This window comes from Bufo gargarizans, chromosome 5 (assembly GCF_014858855.1).
Source record: "Bufo gargarizans isolate SCDJY-AF-19 chromosome 5, ASM1485885v1, whole genome shotgun sequence".
NCBI classification, from domain to species: domain Eukaryota; kingdom Metazoa; phylum Chordata; class Amphibia; order Anura; family Bufonidae; genus Bufo; species Bufo gargarizans.
This window is the reverse complement of record NC_058084.1, coordinates 121,014,267-121,035,792: the sequence shown is the minus strand read 5'-3', so window position 1 is coordinate 121,035,792 and position 21,526 is coordinate 121,014,267. Positions and strand designations below refer to the sequence as shown.

The 21,526-nt window shown below is 44.9% G+C and overlaps 1 protein-coding gene across 2 annotated transcripts in view; it reads left to right on the top strand.

Annotated features, from left to right (window-relative positions):
- Nucleotides 1–966: 966 nt before the first annotated feature.
- Nucleotides 967–21,526, top strand: part of MAPRE2 (microtubule associated protein RP/EB family member 2) — a 195,049-nt gene continuing 174,489 nt past the window's right edge. Inside the window, exons 1-2 of one of the 2 annotated variants that reach the window (XM_044293578.1) lie at nt 967–1,078; nt 12,560–12,619. The gene's annotated coding sequence lies outside the window, so the exon portion shown is untranslated. Of the gene's footprint in view, nt 1,079–2,894; nt 2,951–12,559; nt 12,620–21,526 lie in introns of those variants that run through there. The other variant, XM_044293580.1, reaches the window with a different exon arrangement.

Sequence of the window (21,526 nt, the reverse complement as noted above, 5' to 3'; positions counted from 1 at the left end):
GAATTTCACTGAACGCACCCTGAACGCATCCGGAGCCAATCCGTCACGCTCGTGTGAAAGAGGCCTTAATTCTCAGTATTTTAGCTACAGATACATAGGGGCAGAATATCAGAATCCCCCTCCCCTTGAGGGGGGCTATCATCCTGCAGATAAGGCCCTTATGACTAAATTTTTCTGGAGTCTGCGTATCAAATGTGTACCCATCCACTTCTATGAGGCCAGAAAAGATGCACGCGGTGTGCTGTCAGCATCCATAGGTCCGTAACGCGGCCCTGCAAAAAGGATAGAACATTATATCATATTCTTGTCAGTTTTGCGGACAAGGATGGGACATTTCTACAGGGTTTAAAAAAACGGCGGCATGCACATGGCCGGGATACTGCCAGCAAGACACACAGTCGTGTGCATGAGGCCTAACACAAGTCTCACTAAATCCATTCCACAACGACGCTTCCTGTGCGCGTTTCTGCCGTAGCAGAGCCCAGAAAGTGCACGGTTACAGCAGGTTCACACAGAGCGATTTGGACGCAGGTTTCACTGCCGAAAATCGCCCACAGTTTATGCAGCACAGGATCCATTTTTGGCATCATAGCCTGGCAGACTGCTTGCTAAACCGCAGCAGAAGCCGGCTCTGCTCCATTCAACCTGGAGTCCGCACGCATATCCACAACAGAAACCGCAGCGATTTCTGCAGTGGGATAGTAAGAGGATTTTGTCGCGGACAAATTCCTCCGTGTGAAGCTATCCTTATACAGGTATCTGCCACACGCGTTACCGCCCCTCGCCGCAAGAGAGTCGAGGGGTCTGAACACGCCGCCTCTCACCCTCCAGCTGGGAAACACAGATACGTCACACGACCTGCTAGCCCCGCCCCCCAGCTGACGGCTTCCCCAGACTTCCAGCGGTATGAGGTGAGAGGGCGTGTCCTATTTGGTCATGTGATCCAGCAGAAGGACCGAGGCGGGCTGGGCGTGTCACTAGCTTGTTAGAGAGGGAGGGTAAACAACAAAGCGGTGGAGCCGGCAGCAGCTGTCAGTGAGTTCGAGTCCGGGTGAGGGCGCGACAACAGCAGCAGCAGGTGAGTCAAGTGCATTGTGGCTGTGAAGTGCTGCTTATTGCTGTGCGCACCTGTACCGCGTGTGCGGCTCTCCTCCATGGACCAGTGTATACTCGTGGCTGCCAGCGGTGCATTGTGCACATGTGTGATGTGCTGCACGCTCAGTCTGTGGTGTAGATGTACGTCTCTGTCAGTCACACACCGCACCCCAGGGAATGACTCATTCACGCCCGCATTGCTGTACAGAGGGGCAGTGCACTTTATATAGCCTTCTGTATAGGTGGTGCCAGACCTATAGGTGTCTGCTCTGCATTTCCTCCATGACACATGACCAGGAAGTGTCCCCAACTCTGACTGACTGCAGAGCTGCTGTCAGCTCCCTGTCAGGGCAGCTACTGCCCACATCTGGAATCCACTGGTTCCCCGCCTGGAGACCTCTATAAATAACATATTACCAGTCACTTAAAGTACTTGGGGTTTTAAAGTGCTGCTATTCCCTGTTTTACTCCAGCTGGGGTGGCGCTTTATGCCGTCCATTTCTCATAGTGACATCCACAGGAGGATGGCAGCTGGTAACCTTCCTGCTGTCACCGGTCAGCCCTCTCCTCGCAGCCCCAGATGGATAATTAGGGTTATTATTGAGATGCTTGTCCCCAGCTGCCAGCTCCTGGACCGCTAATGTATGCGCTGAATCAATGATTAGGCACATTTAGAGATGGATTGTGATGGTGGGGGGTGGCCTCGTCTAGAAGAGGACCTGCTGCACTTCTGTGGAATCACAAAGAATAGCCACACGGTGACCTAAAGATATATACATCAGGGGTGGCACTTTACTCCAGCTAAAAGCACTAGAGACAGCCGAACTCTCTGGGGAATGACTTGCACAAAAGAGAAATCCTGTTTGCGCAAAGTAGTCCAAGGATGGAGAAAGAAGACAGTTCAGAGCGCTGAGACATGCACGTCATTGGAGTGAATGATGTGCGTGCTCTGACGGGGGGCTCGTAACACAAGGGGCTAGTTGGATCTCTGTAAATTTACACGCTCCGTAAATCTGATAGCCTTAGAGCAAATATAACTAGTGGGTTGAACAAACTTGGCCTTGGGACTCTTTTAGACATGCAATCTGAAACTCGTCCGTGTTCTGGTCAGGAAATATGGAAAATAAGACCTAAATAGCGCTTACTGAAATTATTTCTGCACAGACTGGTGGTCCATGCAGAAAATCACATATGGTCAGGGCCATCTTTAAAACGGGGCAAAGGAGCAGCTGCCTCTTGAGCCCCGCTGGCCACTGCCCACTGCCCACAGCCACAATGACATGATCGGCTCCGTGTCCCGGCAAAAACTACCATAGCAGGCAGGATGGCCGATTGGCCGGCCGCGTAACGTCACTCACTCAGTCCCGCGCCTGCTTCATTAATAAAGTGGGAAGAGCAGTCACGTGCGGCATGACTGCGTGCCTGCCTGCTATGGTAGTTTGAATGTTTGATAGCAAGTACTAGCCTTCCAGCCATGACTAGTTGACTACACTTTACATATAAAGACCCCGCCACGATTAGTTGCCGGCCTCCACCCCCTGTATTGGTCACTATTTACACAGGGACACTGTTTTGAGGGGGGGGGGGGGGGGGATCTGTGGATGACATAGCAACTTATGCTATATATGTGTCATCCACAGATTCTCCCCACAACAGTGCCTCATCCACAGACCACTATTAGTTCAAAACCCACCAAAAGCACACCTTTTGGTTAAAAATATATATTTTTTTTCTTATTTTCCATCTCAAAAACCTAGGTGCGTCTTATAAAGTGGAAAATACGGTACTTGCTTGCTCCTCCTGATCTCCAGCTGCCCAGAGCACTGATCCTCAGCCTGCTGGAGTCTTCAGAACTGTAAGCATTTACAGTAATTCACTGTATATATATATATATATATATATATATATATATATATATATATATATATATATATATGTATATATATATATATATATACTTGTTTTATGTGGGAAGGCAGGATCCAGGGGGCCCAAGTAAATTCTTGCCCAGGGTCCAATCAATATTAAAGACGGCCCTGACTATGGCTTATTGACTATAATACTCAGTGTGAGATTTATCAAACTGGTGGAAAGTAGAACGGGCTTAGGCTACTTTCACTCCAGCGTTTTTGCTGGATCCGTCATGGATCAGCAAAAACGCTTCAGTCATGATAATACAACCATGAATGGATCCAGTTGTATTTATCTTTAAAATAGCCAAGACTGATCAGTCATGAACACCATTGAAAGTCAATGGGGGACGGATCCGTTTTCTATTGTGTCCAAGATAATGGATCCGTCCTCATTGACTTACATTGTGAGTCATGACTGATCAGTCTTGCTCCGCACCACATGACGTACAGAAAAACACTGCTTGCATAGTTATTCTGTCCGCGATGGGGACGCAACCAAATGGAACAGAATGCGTTCTGGTACACTCTGTTTCGTTCAGTTTTGTCCCCATTGATAATGAATGGGGACGAAACGGAAGAGTATTCCCCCCCTCTGTTGAGATCCTATGATGGACTTAAATAGAGGAAAGAAAAAGCAGCACAGATGTGAAAGTAGCCTTAGTTGCCTATATCACCCAATTCAAAGGCGCTCTGAAAAATGAAAGGTGGAATCTGATTGGTTGCTATGGGCAACTAAGCCAGTTTCCCTTTCCGCCAGTTTTGATAAATCTTTCCCAGAGTTCAGACCACGTTCTGTTCGTTCTATACTCGGGCAACACCCAGATGTCACGTACCCCTCTGACAGAGTCCTTATAGCAGTTCCATACCTACATTTATGTAATTTGAATTTAGAGTTATCTCCAGTACTAGGGTTGGACTGGGCTTCTTTGGGCCTACCAGAGGAAATTATTCTCATGGCCCAAAGCCAATAACAAAATAACGGGGTTATAAAAGGCAGAAGGATGCCCAAAACCCCATATGCTGTTGCGCATTTATACATGTGGTCCGTTTCTAACAGCAACCCCCAGAAAAATGTATACAATGGAGGATGCCGGCAACAGACCACATGCTACACAGGGGAGCCAAATGTGTGGATGTAATTGGCTATATAAATTAAACATTTAGCTTTAGCCACTTTGAGAGACCTTGAAGGGGTGCGCGGGCTCCGGTATGTTCTTGATATAAGAATATATTGGCGAAAGTCTCTTTAATATCAGTGTGAGAGTTTAGCCATATATTGTCAATTGCATTTTCCATTGTAGTGCACCATTTTTTTTATTTGTAAATGTTTCCCAAAGCCCATATCACAAACAAATGGGTTCATTTATGAAACTGGTGTAAAGTAGAACTGACTTAGTTGCCCATTGCAACCAGATTCCTCCTTTCATTTTTGACAGCTCCTTTGGAAAATGAAAGGTGGAATCTTTGGTTGCTATGGGCAACTAAGCCGGTTCTACTTTAAAGAGGACCTTTCACCAGGAAAAACATACCTCCCAGGCTTTGAGCTGTGCGCTGCGATTGGCCAGCGCTACAGCCTAGGAGGAGGAGACGCCCAGCAGAACACGGGCAGTCTCCGCCTACTATAACTTACTGAGCGAAGATACCGGAGGACATAACGGGAGAACAGAGCGGAGCCCAGGGATAATAGTAAGTGCAGTGAGATCCCCGGCCGCTGCTCTCCATGTCAGGATACTTAGTTCACAATGTTTTTATCGGAAGTACCGATATTATCGGCCGATATTTAGGCTTTTGTACATTATTGGTATGGGTATCTAACCTTGCCGATATACCGATAATGCGTATAAAGCGAATACTAGTGATCTCTTCCATTATGGAAGCGCGCACTAGTATGCATCGGGTGCCGGGAGCGAGGAAGAAGCGCAGCAAGCGCTTCTGATACTCAACCTCCCTGGTCTTCTTTGATGGGGCCTGCGCTGCACTGTCCTGACCCCGTTCAGGTCTGATCTGAGGTCTGTTAGGGGGTTAAAAAAAATAAAGCTGATCTGAGGTCTGATGGGGGTTAATAAAGTCAGTGAGGAGGGGGAAGGTGGGGATGGTTTGGAAATTGCCATTTTGCACTAATATATTATAAATGTAAATTATAAAATTGACTGCCAACTATGGGCTTTATTAATTTATAATATACTAGTGCCAAATGCAAATTTCCACCACCTCAGTGACTACCAACTAATATTATAAGATATTAAATGTCGGTATAAATTATTGGCCTGAAAGTTCACAGATTTTCGGTATCGGCTCTAAAAAAAAAAATCAATATCAGTCGATCCCTATTAAATATGTTCAAGAGGGGCCTGGATGTATTTCTGTAGGGTAATAATATTACCGGTTATAGTTTCTAGAGATGGGTCGTTGATCCAGGGAGTTATTCCGATTGTCTGATTGGAGTTGGGAAGGAATTTTTTACCCTAAAATGAGTAAAACTGTCTGTCTTCTTCTGGATCAGTTTGCAGGATAACAGGCCGAACTGGATGGACAGATGTCTTTAATTTCAGCCTTATAAACTAGGTTACTAAATCTGTAGCAGCTCAGAGTGCTCGGACTGCCGGAGGATGCGCCTAATTTATGACGATCCTGATATATCTCCCCCCTATGACTACAGTATTTGACTTTAAAAAAACAAAGACCATCCCGTCCAAGCAATATGAAATAAATTACAGGTGCATGCTACAATGGCTGACATGCATATGCATGCAGACAGTATATGTAACAGCTAACACTGGAAACAAGTTATTCTGAATTACATCCAGCTTATGACTTGTGACTGAGCCACTAAACTTGCTGACATGTAATTTACTTGCATTGATTTTTCCACTGTGTGCGCTGTGCCCCTGGTTCACTGCAATATAAAGCAATAGTTAGTCATGTATATCACTATTTACATTGACCTACTAGAAGGGTATGTTCTCATGGGGTGTGTAGGCTGTGGATTTTCCACTGTGGAATTTTCGGGTAGAAAATCTGCATTTACAGGAGCAGAGTGGATGAGAGTTAAACAAATCTTATTAACATGCCATATTAAAAAAAAAATCTGCAGAATCTGTAGCTTTCAGCTACATTCCTGACAGTATTCTCTCCAAGCCTTTGTGGCTAGTAAGATACCTGGGCACTGATCCCTCTAAGCGCTCTCGCACATGATCGTAAGGACTCCGTGCCCATACTGTGGACCACACATTGCGGCCCACAATGCACGAGCACCCGCATGCGGATCGCAGACCCATTCACTTGAATGGGGTCCGTGATCAGTCCATTCCGCAAAAAGATAGAACAAGTTCTATCTTTTTGCGGAACGGATGCACGGAACACCACAGAAGCACTCCGTAGTGCTTCCGTGGGGTTCCGTTCCGTGCTTCCGCACCGCACCTCCGGCTTAGGGTTCTGGTTGAAACTGCAACTCCAAATCTATGCCACTTAAATTTTTACCTCTTCTATCGGGTCTGTATAAAACTATCCTTGCAAATTGCATCAATCTCATAGGTTTCTCTAGCTTACTGTGTAATTAAGGCTGAGTTCACATCAGCGTTCAGCCGCTCTGTTCTCCTGCTCCGTTATAGGAGCAAGTGAACGGAAAGAACGGATTCGGCACTTAACTGAGCCGAACGGAGCCTGCGGACCCCATAGACTATAATGGAGTCTGTTAAGTCCTGTGCGCACAACTTTTGTCTCCGCTCCAAAATAATCTTCTGAGCGGAAACCTAATGGACCCCCATTATAGTCTTTGGTGTCCGCAGGCTCCGTTCGGCTCAGAACGGAAAGGCTGAACGCTGATGTGAACTCAGCCTAACCTCTTTGCGCTACATGATGGCTATATCCATCACTTGCACTTGGGGTATGTATGAGCTGAGTAGTTGAACACCCGGGGGGGGGGGTGATTGGGGGGGCTTGTCCCACATATGGCTGTGCTAACGGGAAAGTAAAGTTACCGCTCTTGAAAGGTGGGGCAGAAAAAAAACAAAATGAACACATGAAAAGTTGCTGCTTCCTTACAGGAGTTGTCTCACTTTAGCAAATGACATTTATCATGTAGATGAAGTTAATACACGGCACTTACTAATGTATTGTGATTGTCCACATTGCCTCCTTTGGTGGCTGGATTCATTTTTCCATGACATTATACACTGTTCATTTCCAGGGGTTACGACCACCTTGCAATCCAGCAGCGGTGGTCGTGCTTGCACATTATAGGAAAAAATTACTTGCTTCTCTCATGGCCAGGACTGTGGGAGTGCACATAGGCACATCTGCAGCAGCTCCTGTCCTGGCCATAATCCATGGAAACGAGCAGTATATAATGCGATGGAAAAATGAATCCAGCCAGCAAAGGAAGCAATATGGACAATCATAATAAATTAGTAAGTGCCTTGGATTAAATTTGCCTACATAATAAATGACATTTGCTGAAGTAAGACAACCCCTTTAAGTATTTAAACCATACTGAGGCCTCATGCACATGACCATATCTGTTTTCGCAGTCCATGCAAAACACTAATACCGGCCGTGTGCATCCCACATTTTCCCTTCCGCAGGTCCCACAGTATGTTACAAATGCCTATTCTTGTCCACAAAATTGACAAGACTAAGACCTGTTCTACTTTTTTTTTTTTTTTGGGTGAGGCCTAGGAACAGACATACCGTGTGCTGTCCGCATCTTTTGCAGCCCCACTGAAGTGAAGGAGTCCGCATCCGATCCACAAAAAAATTAGGATCAGATACGGAAGGAAGATATGGTAGTTTGCATGAGACCTAAAACTATTAAAAGGATAGGTATCTGATCTCTGGGGACATCCAGCATTCGTGAGAATGAAGATCTCCAAAGTGAATGGAGTTGGTGGTCATGCGTGTACACTACCCCTCCTTTCACATGGGGAGTCTGGGATCTCCGTTCTTGTGATTTGTGAGAGTCCCAGCTTTTGGATCCCCCGTGATTAGACACTTATGTCCTGTTCTGTGGATAAGCGATGTGTTCTCTGTAAGAAAACCCCTATGTGCTGTGGTGACATTCTTTAATCAGCCAGCGATTAATATTAATTGTAACTACACCACAGCATTAACCTGTTAAACTCCATATCAGTGGAGCATGAGAGAAGTCTGAAGTTCAAGATTAACTACAACTATAGCTCCATTCACACGTCCGCAGAATGTGTCCGCATCCGTTACGCAATTTTGCGGAACTGGTGCGGACCCATTCATTCTCTATGGGGACGGAATGGATGCGGACAGCACACAGTGTGCTATCCGCATTTTCGGTGCGCTCGCCCGATCTTTAGGTCCACAACTCCGCAAAAAGATAGAGCATGTCCTATTCTTGTCCGCAGCTTGCAGACAAGAATAGGCATTTCTAGGGGGGTGACGGGCTGGTGTGTTGCGGACCCGCAATTTGCGGGTCCGCAAGACACCACGGACGTGTGAATGCAGCCTTAGACCACCACAGCTGTGCTATATATAAGGTCACATTGGAAGAAATAGGACAGCGAATGTGCTGGAGTAAATTATCCGGAATTGCCGGGTCAGTAGTGCAGCACTTTATAGGACAGAGGGGGAACATGGGCTCTCATTCTAAGCGGGCCCTCATTATATTTACTATGTTATTCGGAAGAATGGAGGTGTAGTCATTGGGAAGATTACCACGCTGCTTCTTCATTGTGAGTCTGGCTTGCCACTACACAGACAGAAATCCCAGCCCACTCCTCTCTGGTGTGTGTCTACAACAGGGCTGTCTCCGCTTGGCACTCAGGGACTGTCAAACACAGGAGGTGGGTGCGGGGAATTGTAAGACGAGTATCAGCCTTTGAGTATCTACAAAGCTTTGTGTATTGCATGCTTGTTACATCTTGTCTTATTTATTTTTCTTTATTTTTAGTATATTCAGTTTTTCCAACAATTTATTCCAAACCATCAAAGACAACCCATGTTAAAGGGAACCTGTCACCGGGATTTTGTGTATAGAGCTGAGGACATGGGTTGCTAGATGGCCACTAGCACATCTGCAATACCCAGTCCCCATAGCTCTGTGTGCTTTTATTGTGTAAAAAAAAAAAAAAAGATTTGATACATATGCAAATTAACCTGAGATGAGTCTGAAATACAGGTTACTGGTTATTGTTTTTTTTTAAAATATTGTTTGTATGTCTATAAAAAAATTTAATAGATTGTATAGGTAACTTGAAGGTCACTATGACATCTATGTTGTCACAGTGGGGAGTGGGGGAAACTCCCCACCGTATAATTAGAGCTGTTACTAAGCCCGAAAACAGGGATAGGGAGCAGGTCACCTCCTACAGCCTCCCTAATCCTATCCCTGACCTCCTAGCTGTATGAGCCGCCCTCGCTGGTAGGGGGGGGCTCATACTCTCGAACCTGGGCCCTACTGACCCTATCGGTCCCTGCAATATGGAAGTCAGGAATAAGACGGCCGATTCATCCACGACACAGATAAATTGGAGTCTCCCACAGGCCTAGTAACAGAAGGGAAAAGACCAAATGCAGCAACTGGACGGCAGGTAAGTACACAGTGCAACAACAGAACACTTACCTCCCGGAGCAGAGATGCAAAGACTGAGCCAAACCTCTACCCGGACCTCTGTGCGAACACCAGGTGCATGGAAGCTCCAGGCTTATGGTTCAACAACAGACTGGGGAAAATATCAAACATCCATGCAGATCACAACACCAAACCGACCTGACATGGAACACCAGACATGACAAACAACAAAACCCCAACATGAACCACACCAAACATCATAACTGGCGAGGAAGGAAAAGGAGACAAGGGAGACAAACAATGTCCAACTAGGATACCCTCACACAAGTAAGAATAGACATCAAGAAAGGAGCAGAGCTCCTACACATACGCAGGCAAACAAACTGATCTTCAGGCTCACAACACAGTATAAGAAAAGCCAGAGGCCACCCCCAGCTCCACCAAGCACACATCTTCACCCCGAACACACCAGGATGGGAAGGGTCACACAACTTAAAGGGGGAAGTGTCAAAACATGCAAAACATGTTGCCACCAGCAACAAGCATGCACGGCAAAAGTGTCATGTCCACTAAGCCAGACCATGACACAGCAGTGACACTCCCACCCCTCAAAGCCCTCCCCCAAAAATTATGGGGAATAAAAAAAAAGTGCAGATTCTGTGTCAGCACATCCCTCAAAACTGCCGCCAGCATGCCAGGACCACCAACTAGGTCCCTGGCAGCCAGCCAGCAAGCAGTAAGGAGAAACCATACTGAACACAGCGTCCATCTCGGACACAGTTCACACTCTGGGCGGCTATCAGCAAGCATTCCCAACCAGCACACCAAAGGAATGCTGCCAGCAACCAGCCCAAGAGCATGGAACAACTGAGAACGGAACTAGGGGACACACCAACACAAGCAATGGTTCAACAACCATGGCAACACCAGTTGCCCAGAATCGCGCCGTTAACAGTAACTCCCCTTTCACTCTCCCTCCGGTGGATAAGCATGTGCACCAGAAAATGGCAGGCGACACATGCTGAGCCCCCTTTCAGAGGCACCAAGCGGAGAGGCTTAGTAGGACATACTGTCGCGACGGGGAGTGGGGGAAAACCCCCACCGTGCGGTGTCAAAGGGTATCAGCCTGGCCAAAAGGAGTAATAAGGGAGCAGGTCACCTCCTAAAGAGTCCCTAATGCTCTCCCTGACTCCTCACCGTATGAGCGGATCTCGATGGTAGGATGGCTCATACTCTGGATTCCTAGAGACCCTAAGTCGCCCTGGTAATCCCTCACCAAGGAGCAGGGAAGAGACGACCGGTTCATCCCAGTAATGCAGGGACAGGAGTCTGTATCTGAGGCCAGGCTGCAAGGAGAGGGGAACACATACAGCTTATGGAGATGGCAGGTAAGCGAAACCAATAACACACTTACCTGCCACAGACACACTGACTGGAACCCGTGCACTAGTGCTGCTGTCCACACCAACATTAAGGACACAGCACAAACCACAACCGCTCAGGAATCCAGGACCCCCTTAGCTGCAATAAACATAACAGGGGAATGTCTAGCAAACATGCTGGACACCAAACATGCAACACCAAACTAGACCTACAAACCCCCTGACCATAACCCACTACATACAATTAAGGACAGGAAGAGAAGGGGACACCGGGATAACACACACCAGCCACAACGTTGCCCCCGGCAACAGCATGCGTGGCAACCATCTCACAGCGCGCACACAGCCAAAGCAGAGACACCGCCACCACATGCCATAACAGCAACACTTTGCCACTGGCTGGCAGCAGCAAGCATGGCACCAGTGTCACAGCGCTCACAGCAAAGGCCGTGACACTCCTACCCCTTAAAGCCCCCCCCCCCAAACAGAAAAGGGGAAGCTAGTGGAGCACAACAAACAGGGGAGGGGGGATAAAAAATAAAAATAAAATCAGCACCAGTGCAAGGAAGTCGCTCTAAGACTGCCGCCAGCCCCTGGAGCAACACACAGGAACCAGGGCGCCAGCCACCAAACACCGCACTGAACGCTGCGTCCACCTCAGACATGGTTCGTGCCAAGTCGCTGCCAGCATGCATCTCCAACCAGCATACACCAAAGCCAGTTCAACAAGGAATGCAGCCAGCCACCACAACACAAGCGACAGAACCACTGAGACATGGACGAGGGTTTCCCTTAACCCTCCCTCCAGAGGATAAGCATGTGCTCCAGAAAACAGCAGGCGACACATGCTGCGCCCTCTTCCGAAGGCCACGACAGACAAACAGGGGAACATCTAGCATCCATGCCGGACAGAATACACCAAACACAGAACAGCCACCCCAGAACATATACCCACACCAAACATAACCACAGGTAAGGTAGGGAAAATGGAGGAGACATAGGGAGACAAACGATGTCCAACTAGGATGCCCTCACACAAGTAAGAATAGACATCAAGAAAGGAGCAGAGCTCCTACACATACGCAGGCAAACAACCAACTGACCTTCAGGCTCACACCACAGTATAAGAAAAGCCAGAGGCCAAGCACACATCTTAACCCCGAACACACCATGTGTATGTATATATATGTGGAGGACTTGGAAATGTGAAACCCATTTCTCTCTTCTTCATGAGCAGGACACAGGTGTAATGGGACCCCCTCACCTCTACCCTTTATAATAGTGGTGGAGTCTTTGGCACTAGCGCCCAGGTGTCACTGCCACCTCTCACCCCGTATAGCTATGTACCCGGGGCAGTATAAACTTGCAGGTCTTTCCGCACCACAGGCACCTCAATCTTAGAAACCAAGGGATAGGAAAACCTCAAAGGAGTGAACCAGATGCCAGGCCTTCCTGAAACGGGTCACATTGCTGTTTTTCAACAAAGGCCTCTATTTAACAGCTTGAAGGGGTCGAAAACCACAAGTAATGGCACTGTCAGAAACGCAACAGAAGCGGCATTGTATTGGATAGATTGTGTGCGATTGTTTTGCCCTACGTACCAGCTAATCTAAGGTCTGCTTATCTTTCAGGGCAGCAACCTTGTCGGAGACATTTATTTTGCCAAGTGGTGTATAAGCTGAATGCACAGGGTAAGGGATTCACATTTTATAATGTTGTTGATGCATATGACAGGTTAATATTGCTTCTGCTGCAATTTTAATTTGTGTTAAAAGTAAGGAGGAGTGATGTACTAAGATTTACCACATTTCTATACAAAACGTTGCATTGATCAGGTACCGTATGACGTATTCCCCACCTTGGGGACACTGTGACGGTGTATGCAGAGTTTGTTGGAGCAGGTCTTCAGGCTAATATACTGCTTATATATCATAAATATACCCAAAAGTTACTCCTGCTTAAGTATCCTTGGCAATATGTATGCATATACAGTATGTGTAGCAGAGCTAAGTGTGTCTTTAGCTTAGTTCATTATGTGTCATTTGTGATTTTACGTAGCAATTGCTCTGCTACAATTGTGTTTACCCCATACAGATTACTTTCAGCTCATAATGTTTGCATGTGTGCGCCAAATATGTTTTGGTGCTTTGTACCCGAGATGGAATTTACCAATCTACAAATGTTCTATTATTGTATATTTTGTCATTTGTCTATACAGTTATAGCACCAGGACCAGATAAATAATTTCTGAACTTTTTCCACCTTTAATGTGACCTATAAACTGTACAACTCGATTGAAAAACAAACTGAAATCTTTTAGGTAGACGGAAGAAAAAAATATTAAAATAAAATGCTTGCATAAGTGTGCACACCCTTAAACTAATACTTTGTTGAAGCACCTTTTGATTTTATTACAGCACTCAGTCTTTTTGGGTATGAGTATCAGTATGGCACATTTTGACTTGGCAAGATTTGCCCACTCTTCTTTGCAAAAACACTCAATTTCAATTGGATTCAGGTCTGGGCTCTGGCTGGGCCATTCCGAAACTTTAAAGGGACACTGACAGGCCTTCTGAGCATAATTAGCTCTTTATATGCCCCCCTAGGTCTTATAATAAGTTTCCAATTCATATAAGTATTATCCCTGTGCGCATTGTAAAACGTTAAAAATAATCTTTATAATCACCTGTCCTTTCTGCCCAAGGGGCATGCGCCCGGCACCCTCGCTCGCCGGGATCACATTGCGCCAAGTGAATACTAATGAGATGGGCGTGTCTAAGGATCCGGCAGTTGGGACGCGGCTGGGCGCAAATGCGGCACAAAGAACGCCCCTTGGGCAGAAAGGACAGGTGATTATAAAGATTATTTTTAACGTTTTACAATGCGCACAGGGATAATACTTATATGAATTGGAAACTTATTATAAGACCTAGGGGGGCATCTAAAGAGCTAATTATGCTCAGAAGGCCTGTCAGTGTCCCTTTAATCTTCTTCTGGTGAAGCCATTCATTTGAGATGGAATTTACCAATCTTTAAATGTTCTATTATCATATATTTTGTCATTTATCTACAGTTATAGCACCAGGACTTTTTTTTTTACAACTGTATGCCTGTATACATAAGAAAGCTATTTAATGGGAATCCTTTCACCTTGAACGAATAAATTAAGTGTTGTGTAATCCTTTACAAGTATAAATTTTTTCCATTTAAATTTATGTTAAAAGGTTAATTGTATTTTTTCAAAAACAATAGCTGTCCCATGTGCATTAATGTGTGCCCCACTCTGGACAGAAATGGAATGAGTAAACCAAAGCAAAATGTACCGGAGCTTTGTCATCTGCAGTAAATAAGTGATGAGTTGTTCATAATGAATGCCTTGGACAACACCAGTTGCAAATCCAGCCCAATATGGCACTGCCACACCCCAAATGCAGAAAAAATACTCCAGCACTGCCGTACTTGAAAAACCGGATTCTTTATTTCTTTGCAGGATACAAAAACAGATAAAACGTTGACGCGTGTTTTACATGAGCTGAGGTTCGGACCAATTATTGGGAGTGAACATTCCTATGAGAATTCCTTCCCAATAATTGGCCCGTCCTTGTAAATATGCCAACGATCACCCGACAGACAAGCACAACACTTGTTTGTTGGGTACCCTGATCATTTCTGCGACACATAATTTTGTGGACAGCACATCTCCCTGTGTGAGCACTGATATTCTGCTGACAGTGAATCTGCATGGGAATGAATAATCGTAGTAGTGACCATTCTTCTCTATACAAAGGGGATGATTGCTGCTTGTAAATGCAACTCATGCGAACGTGCGATAATCGGAAACTGGACCTGGACCTTTATATTATATCTACAGTGGATATAAAAAGTCTACACACCCCTGTTAAAATGTCAGGTTTCTGTTATGAGACAAAGATAAATCATTTCAGAACCTTTTCCACCTTTTAATGTGACCTATAAACTGTACAACTCAATTGAAAAACAAACTGAAATCTTTTAGGTGGAGGGAAGAAAAAATATAAAAATAAAATATGGTTTCATAAGCGTGCACACCCTTAAACTAATACTTTGTTGAAGCACCTTTTGGTTTTATTACAGCACAGTCTTTTTGGGTATGAGTCTATCAGCATGGCACATTTTGACTTGGCAAGATTTGCCCACTCTTCTTTGCAAAAACACTCCAAATCTGTCAGATTGCGAGGGCATCTCCTGTGCACAGCCCCCTTCAGATCACCCCACAGGTTTTCAATCGGATTCAGGTTTGGGCTCTGGCTGGGCCATTCCAAAACTTGAATCTTCTTCTGGTGAAGCCATTCCTTGGTTGATTTGGATGTATGCTTTGGGTTGTTGTCATGGTGAAAGATGAAGTTCCTCTTCATGTTCAGCTTTCTAGCAGAAGCCTGAAGGTTTTGTGCCAGTTATTTGGAACTGTTCATAATTCCCTCCAACTTAACTAAGGCCCCAGTTCCAGCCCCAAAGTATGATGCTGCCACCACCATGCTTCACTGTGGGTATGGTGTTCTTTTGGTGATGTGCAGTGTTGTTTTTGCGCCAAACATGTCTTTTGGAATTATGGCCAAAAAGTTCGACCTTGGTTTCATCAGACCATAACACCTTTTCCCACATGCTTTTGGGAGACTTCAGATGTGTTTTTGCAAAATGTAGCCTGGCTAGGATGTTTTTCTTCGTAAGAAAAGGCTTTCGTCTTGACACTCTACCCCATAGCCCAGACATATGAAGAATACAGGAGATTGTTGTCACATGTACCACACAGCCAGTACTTGCCAGATATTCCTTCAGCTCCTTTAATGTTGCTGTAGGCCTCTTGGTAGCCTCCCAGACCAGTTTTCTTCTCGTCTTTTCATGAATTTTGGAGGGACGTCCAGTTCTTGGTAATGTCACTGTTGTGCCATATTTTCTCCACTTGATGATGACTGTCTTCACTGTGTTCCATGGTATATCTAATGCCTTGGAAATTCTTTTCTGAAACCTTTTAACAATGAGATCCTTCTGATGCTTTGGAAGCTCTCTGTGGACCATGGCTTTTGCTGTGGGATGCGACTAAGAAAATTTTAGAAAAAGACCAACTAGAGCAGCTGAACTTTATTTGGGGTTAATCAGAGGCAAATGATGGCAGGTGTATGCTGACTCCACATGATTTTGAATGTGATTGCTTAATTCTGAACACAGCTACATCCCCAGTTATAAGAGGGTGTGCACACTTATGCAACCACTTATTACGTTTTTTTTTTTCCCCCTCCACTTAAAAGATTTCAGTTTGTTTTTCAATTGAGTTGTACAGTTTATAGGTCACATTAAAGGTGGAAACATTTCTGAAATTATTTATCTTTGTCTCATTTGCTTACATCACAGAAACCTGACATTTTAACAGGGATGTGTAGACTTTTTATAGTGACATGTTCAGTAATCTCTGAAGCAGGGATCCTTATAGACCATGAACATGCAACAGCAGGCCACTCCATTTACAGTAAATGCTAACTGGACGGCAGCCAGTCTCTGAAGTGACAAATGACATAACTCTTTAGAACGGACTGTGAACTATACGTGCTGCAGTCTGGTTATATGATACAATCTTATAACTATGGAAACATTTACATAGCTCAGTGTGCAAGATCCATTTTCAGGTTTCATGACATGCAGGTTATAATGTGAATAGGGGTCCATTCACACGTCCGTATGTGTTTTGCGGATCCGCAAAACACGGACACCGGCAATGTGCGTTCCGCATTTTGCGTACCACACATCGCTGGCACTCTTATAGAAAATGCCTTTTCTTGTCCGCAATTGCGGACAACAATAGGACATATTCTATTTTTTTGCGGAACGGAAGTGCGGATCCACAAATGCAGATGCGGACAGCACATTCCAGCCCCATTGAAAATGAATGGGTCCGCACCTGTTCCGCATAATTGACGCGGACCCATTTTGCGGACGCGTGAATGGACCTTAACACAGTGTTTCCTAGAAGTGATTAGTTATATGAACACTGCATGCAGGTTACAATGTGAATAACGCAATGTGTCCTAGAAGTGATTAGCACTGCATGCAGGTTTAGGTTTTACAATGTATGGTCTCTGCTTGCATTAAAGGGGTGTTCCGGTTATGGGAAACGATCACCTCTCCACAGGTTAGGGGATAACTATAAAATGGGGTCCCGCACCACGCTGCTCTATGCATTCTGTATGAGGCTGCCTAGAAATAGGCGAGTGCTAGAACCTGCTGTCTTTGGCAGTCCCATAGAGAATGAATGAAATGGCACATGCTTGACCAGCTACTCTATTCCTTACTGGTTATGGTGCACCCATTCTTGTAATCGGTGGCGGCCTCAGCAGTAGGACCCCCTCCACTGTGGATAGGCGATAACATCTTATAACCATTGACTTGTCTCTTAATGTGCCCATCACCTCCCCCTTCCAATTTCAGAAATTGGCCCTGCAATGAAAGGTTGCCATGTGGACGATTTAGCAATGAAACGACATCAGTTAAATAGCATATCAAGCCAATAGCCAAGAGAAGAAGCAGCACAGCTTGTCAGATTCTCCATGAATGATATATTAAAGATGGATGGGGAAAAAAACCAAAAAACTATTGACTATCATTTCAGTGCTGACTTTTCTCTCTGATACTCAGAGGACAGACTGTATAGATTGTTACATACTTCACACATTATTAGATAGATTTCTTAGACCTGATGAGGCTGGTGTACTTACTTTGTGAAAGTTCAGCCTCTAGGTGGACTCGTGGGGGAAGATTTACTAAACAGAAACTTAGACTGGCTGTCTGGATCTGCACCAGATTTATCACAGGGGCTCAGGCTGGAATATAAATCTAGTACAAGGATAGACACTTATCTCTGACTCTACGGGGGATAAATCTCCCGCTATAAACAATTATTTGTTGCCTTACTTTAAGACAAAATTGTGGTGCAGTTTTGGCACAAAAATATCTTTTTGAGACAGTAAAATAAATTGTAGAAGCCCAAATTGCACCATTTTTTAGACAGATTTTAGGCACAGACACATTAGTAAATCTGGGCCATAGAAAGCTCATTTTAATATCAAACTTTCAGAAATGTTTATACAGCCATTCTCGCCATGGATTTTCGAAGTAAGTACACCAGTCTCATCAGCTGAGATGTAAATAATAATGTATGCAGCTTGTATAGTGAAATCTGGTGATGGGTCAGACCTGAGGCTTTGCACCCAGCCTGGAATACTGTACAGTAAGACATTGAAGTGTCACCTTCTTAAAGGGGTTGTCTGGGTTCAGAGCTGAACCCAGACATATCCCCTGCTTCCCTCACTCAGCCCCTCTGACATGAGCATCTGAGCATTTCATTCTCCGATGCTCTCCCTTGCCCTGCCCTGGGTTGCACAGGGCAAGGGCTTTTTCTGGAGGTTCAGTGACTTACGGGCTCTCCATGGATAAGCTAGGTGGAGGCTTCCGCCTAGCTGTGAGCCCAGTGACGTCACCTGCACTGATGAGTGGGCTTTAGTGCTGCCCTAGCCTGTAAAATGGCTAGGGCAGCACTAAAGCCCGTCCATAAGTGCATGCATGGCAAGTGAGAGCATTGGACATTAAATGTTCCGAAGCTCGTCAGAGGGGCTGAGTGTGGGAAGAAGGGGATATGTTCAGGTTCACCTCTGAACCCGGACAACCCCTTTAAGCATGCAGACAGCAATAGGTAATAATGCTATGCTTTATAATTGGTTGCAACCATTTAACTTTTTTTTTAAATTAAACTTAGTAGTTTATAATTTTAATAGTTTTAATTATTTTACTAAAGGTGTAATTCCTAGCTGCTGCTGCACACAGATTGCACAATTTTAGTCCCAGCATTGTCTGCTTTTTGCTTATGCAGCTAATTTTGGTACCCTAGTGTTTTAGTTTTCCGGTATTGAGATCTGTCATAGGGGCTAAATACCGGGAAAAAAAACGCTTCAGTTTTGTCCCCAATCATTGTCAATGGGGACAAAACTGAACGGAATTCTCCAAAATGCATTCCGTTCCGTTTAGTTGCGTTCCCATACCGGAGAGCAAACTGCAACATGTTGTAGTTTGCTTTCCGTCCTGGGATGTTGAGCAAGACTGACTATGCCACAATAAAAAACTGATCCGTCCCCCATTGACTTTCAGTGAATCAGTGGGATCAAGAAGGCCATGTTACAGATAATACAACTGGATCCGTTCATAACAGATGCAGGCGGTTGTATTATCAGTAACTGAACCGTTTTTGCTGAACCCTGCCGGATCCAGTAAAAACGCTAGTGTGAAAGTAGCCTTACAGCTGTATTTGCCGATACAGAACATTTAAGGCATGTCTTCATGTGACTGAAATTATGTACCAGCAAAGTCAATGTTTAGCAGTTCTCGTGCACACACCGTTGAATAGATCCACAAGGAAAATTAACATATGTTGCTGATTTAGGGGTTATCTGCTTATCCTATATTGATGACCAATCCTCAGGATCTCGCTGCTTACCTGCTTGCCGTTGACATGGTAGAGGTAAGCAGGTGTGATTACAGCTCCTCCATCTCATCCACTTCAATGGGGCGGCTCTGTCCTATTCTCTTCATACAGCTGATCAGCAGAGTGTCGGAAGGTGTCCCACCCCGTCTGATATTGATGACCTATCCTGTGAAGATGCACGTAGCTTTTAAAGGGTTTTTACATTTTTGTTCCCCTAAAGCAGGCATCCTCAAACTGCGGCCCTCCAGCTGTTGCAAAACTACAACTCCCAGCATGCCCGAACAGCCTACAGCAGGGCATTGTTGTCATATGAAAATATACCATAAACTATTTACAAAAATGTGAGGGGTGTACTCACTTTTGTGAGATACTGTATACTAAGGGTACTGCAGGGTTTAAGATTTAAATATAAAAAAAAGTTAAAAACTGATGCAAAACAGATATTAGAAATGGATAAAAGGCCAGAAAATGGATGCATACACTGATGCAAAATGGCCATGAGAAACTGACAGTGTATTTTTCACTGTCGTGTGAATGTAGCCTAATTTAAAAAACTACCTCAAGCCCCCTCTGGTCCATTGCCGGCACCCCGTCCTCCACACTGGCCATTGTTTTCCTGGCTGCAGCAGTGACTTGCCCATAGTATACGCCACATGAATGCAGCAGTTAGTAGCTAGCCTCAATAGCCTTGTGCCATATACTGCACCACTGCAGCCAAAGCATTATGTCATGGCTGCAGTGGCGGGGAGGAGAGGTGTGGTGGTGCAGCACAGGAGTGGGCTTGTACAGTAAGTATAGGGTTTTCTTAATATTCTGATTAGTTTCCCTTTATCCTATGGGATATTGTGAGTACTTTGTTCTCCTTACCAAACTTATTTTTCAGGAATGGAGCCTACTTCTTGTAATAATTAATTCATCCAGCAGGTGGCGACATTTGTACTGTAATTAAAAGCACAGCTTCCAGTTAGATCTGGCTGCACAACTACATCTTCTGCTGCTCTGCATTTTATCAAGAGGTTGTTTTTCTGCCCCTTGATTATAAGTTACAGAAACATGGCATCTGGAAGGATCAGAAAACACCGAGCCAATACAGTACTTTTATGGCAACAGGGTTCATGTGTTGATGTTTTCACACCACAGAACTGATTTAAAATGCTTGAATTTAAAGGGATTCCTGTAAGAAGTCAGATTAGATTTTACACAGCTGTGACATGTGAGGCTTAATGCACTCGGTAATCTTTACTTTGATTTGTGTCTTTCTAAACCGTATTATTTCCAATATTATTTCTTAAGAGTAAACCATGGTTTCAGAAGGAATTAGAACTTTATGAAGAATGTTCTTTGGTATTTTCCATCCTGGAAAGGGATGAAATGGTAGCGCCACATGCAGAAAGCTGATGAGAATAAATACGAGTGAGTGATGTGGTGCATGTGATCGTCAGCTGTGTCACCTTTAGAAAGCCGCATCACACTTGTGGATTAGACATTCTTTGGCTTAAGTTTGATATTTTTTGTTATGTTAATTGGGAAAAGCTGCCGCTGCCACGCAGGACTGTCAGCATGATTTACTCCTATAAACCGCTGCCACTACAGTTTGTGGCCTGAGAAGATTTTCTAAAGTGATATCCATAAGTCAACTGTATCTCTGCATACCTTATAAGAAGTACTTTGAAAAACTCCCGCGCCATATTAAAATGAGGCTTCAAATGTCAGCTCGGTGTATCCAGACCAGGGGTGCACAACCTTTTCTGGTCGGAGGCCACATTGTCAGGCTTAAAGGGGTTGTCCGAGTTACGGGAAAAAAAAAAAGATACAGCACTGTAAATCTGATGGTCAGCGATATATAACTAAGCTGGCCCTTTGTTTACCTGCAATAACAACAATCTCTGCCCCTCCCCCTGCACTGCTAAGGGAGTGGATACAAGAGCTGCCCTGAGTGACATGTCTGCCTGCTGGGAGACTCGGGAGCATTTTGTATGTGTAGAACTACAAGTCCCAGCTGTGCAATGACACCGCTAAGGGAGTGAATACAAGTGCTGCCCTGAGTGACATGTCTGCCTGCTGGGAGACTCAGCAGCATGTTGTATGTTTA